Source organism: Bubalus bubalis, chromosome X, assembly GCF_019923935.1.
Source record: "Bubalus bubalis isolate 160015118507 breed Murrah chromosome X, NDDB_SH_1, whole genome shotgun sequence".
Taxonomy (NCBI): domain Eukaryota; kingdom Metazoa; phylum Chordata; class Mammalia; order Artiodactyla; family Bovidae; genus Bubalus; species Bubalus bubalis.
The window spans coordinates 3836044-3839458 of record NC_059181.1 but is presented as its reverse complement, the minus strand read 5'-3'; positions in this window follow the sequence as shown (position 1 = coordinate 3839458).

Here is a 3415-nt window from a genome sequence, read left to right as displayed (position 1 = left end):
AGTCGCTCCTGTATGGAACGTTCTTTATGTATTGAATATTTTAAGCCCCTTTATCACCGTCATTAGCATCTGAGGCTGTACTTTGTCATTATCTGCCAAGTAATGAGAAATGTTTTGCTAGTTCCCAAAGTGCTGTGTGCTCATCTCAGAATGTCTTGCGCTCCTAATGCGTTTTTGAAGGACGGTTCCAAGTGGAGATGGGGAACAGGGCCTCTGGCGGTCAGAAAGCCCATGTCTTCAGGTGGAGACATCCCCACCCATCTCACATCAGACTGCAGTACCTAAAGCTCAGATGACCAAGACTTCAAACTTTGATTCCTGAAACCGCATGAAATACCGATGTCCCTTTTCAAGATAACCGCACTTACACTCACCTCTGAATTGTGTATGAGCGATTGCAAATTGGAAAAACAGGAAGAGATATCCTTGATGCGTTCTGACGTGGAGACTCTGACCAAGGCCCTTCACTAGACAGGAAAGGTTGTGCTGTGACTTGAAAGGTGACCCTGCGTAGCTTAAATGAGAGTTGGTGGAACTTCCCTGGTGGTCCAATGGTTAAGACGTCACCTTCCAATGCAGAGGACACCTGGGTTTGATCCCTGCGTAGGGAGGATCCCGTGGAGGAGGGCATAACAATCCACTCCAGTATTCTTGCCTTGAGAATCCTGAGGACAGAGGATCCTGGTGGGCTACAGTCCATGGGTTTGCAAAGCATCAGACATGAGTGAGTGAACAACACTTCCACTGCCCGTTGTTTATTATGCAGGCCGTAATTGTGTGTATTTGAAAGTGAAAGTGAAGTCGTGGCCGACTCTTTGCGACCCCATAGACTGTAGCCCACCAGGCGCCTCCATCCATGGAATTTTCTAGGCAAGGGTACTGGAGTGGGTTGCAATTCCCTTCTCAAGGGGATCTTCACGACCCAGGGATCGAACCTGGGTCTACCTCGTTGCAGGTAGACGCTTCACCGTCTGAGCCACCAGGGAATCCTAGTGTATATTTAAGTTCATGATTTCTCGATCTTTCACCTATATCCTAAGGATTTCTTTTTAAGATTTATTGGCACACTTTCAAATCCTGGGGTTCATTTTGTCTACGAATTTTCCCAGCTTATAAATCCTCATACTTAGCTAGAGTTGAGGCCGAGAGTAATGATTTCTCAATGAGAAGTCGAACTGGATTTATTAGCAGGTTTTGTAAATCAAGTGTAAAATATATAGTTTAAACTCCTAAAGCACAGATTTATGTATCCTTGCAATAAATTGTGAGTATGAGTATCCATAAAGTCCTATTTTTCCCCCCCTCCACTAATCCAGTCAACTGCTGGGTAGATACGGCTTGTCTTTAAATCCATTCCGTATCCATAATTAGAACTCATTATTTCAGTAAATATCTGTCGATTTATGGTTATCCTAAATGCATTCATTTGGAGAGGTTTTGGAAGCCTGCCCGCATATTAACAGTTACAGAGGAGAAGTAAGGCAATCAGCGTGAGAATGCATGAAAAATGTACCATAATAATACCGAGTCCCCGACGTAAAGGATAAAGCAGAATTTAAAACAGCTCGGCTTCTCCTCTCAAAAAGGCAGCATTTAGTAATTATTATTAGGAGCGAGTCATTCAACTTGATCATTGTATCACGTTCTCTAATGGGCTTAACACAGTTCTGCCTGCCCGTTTATTTCCTTCTGACGCAAGGAGACAGGCAGGGTGCCTCTAACGCCTTTTGCAGACAAATGGATGAAACGAGGCTCTGCTGCTCAAGGCATTCCCCAGGGTCACCGAGATGGTCTTCTTGCTGCAAGGCCTGACCTCCAGCGCTCACAAGGCTCTCACCTCCACACATTTGATTGTTGCTGTTCATCTGCTTAGTGATGTTTGACTCTTTGCGACCCCATGAACTGCAGCACGCCAGGCTCCTCTGTCCTTCACCATCTCCCGAAGTTTACTCAAACTCATGTCCATCGAGTCGGTGATGCCATCCAACCATCTCATCCTCTGTCGTCCCCTTCTCCTCCTGCCCTCCGTCTTTCCCAGCATCAGGGTCTTTTCCAATGAGTCGTCTCTTCGCATCAGGTGGTCAAAGAACTGGAGTTTCAACTTCAGCATCAGTCCTTCCAATGAACACCCAGGACTGATTTCCTTTAGGATGGACTGGTTGGATCTCTTTGCTGTCTAAGGGACTCTCAAGAGTCTTCTCCAGCAACACGGTTCGAAAGCATCAATTCCTTGGCGCTCAGCCTTGTTTATATTCTAACTCTCACATGCACATGCTTTAGGCTGGGCCTGAATGGTCACTGCTGCGGAAAATGCTCTCTAGGACAACTCCGACCTCCTTTAAAAGTCTCCACACACAAGAATCCCTGCTGCAGGTGAAAACTCTGGAATTCCACTAGTTTGTACCCCACTCCATCATCCTGGGAAGAAACAGCGTGAAAAGAGCATACACCGACCTCACAAACCCCTTGTACAGTCGGCCCTACACATCACGTCTCGGTCAGGATTCACTTATTGGCATCGACAGGAATGAACAGGGGTGCCTGGGAAGCAGTCCCGTGAGCCTGGCAACCGGGGAGCTGGTTCGATCGCTGTCATGCAGTCACTGGGAAGAAATATGGATTTAATTTTCCAGAAGGGATTAAAGACTTCGTTAATATTGTGAAACATTAGGGTGACGTTTTAAAATTTTAATCAATGATTAATGCCATTATGGGAAAGCCACGCACCAGGGGACTGTCGGAGAAACGGCGGTTCGATATTCTTTGTAAATGACTCACCGTTTTAAAAAGAGAGAAGAGGAGGAAAGGAATTGGAGTTCAGGAGTGCCTGAGTTAAGAGGAATGTGAACAAGATGACTATAAAATTTCATCATTTTACCAGGAATCTTGAGAGAATAGAGACATTAAAAACAAGTATATAAATTCATACACTTTATTATTTTTTAAAAATTACTGGTTGAAAAATAAATTTTATTGAATTGGGAGCTAGACATTAGTGGTCTTAAAAGGAATTTCTACTCGCACACATAGTAAAAAAATATTTCTAAGCAGAGACTAATTCTAAGGGTTCTTATCACAAGGAAAGTCCTCATCTACATATATGTATATATGTGTGTGCATGGTCAGTCGCTCAGTCCTGTCTGACTCTTTGTGACCCCATAGACTTTAGCCCACCAGGCTTTTCTGTCCATGCGATTCTCCAGGCAGGAATACTGGAGTGGCTTGCCATGCCCTTCTTGAGGGGATGTTCCCAAACCAGGGATCAAACCTGGGCTTCCTGCATTGCATACAGATTCTTTACCATCTGAGTCACCAGGGAAGCCCCATATGTCTCTGTGTGTCTGTGTATATATGTGTGTATATATATATATGCTCAGTCATGTCCAGCTCTTTACAATCCCATGTACTGTAGCCT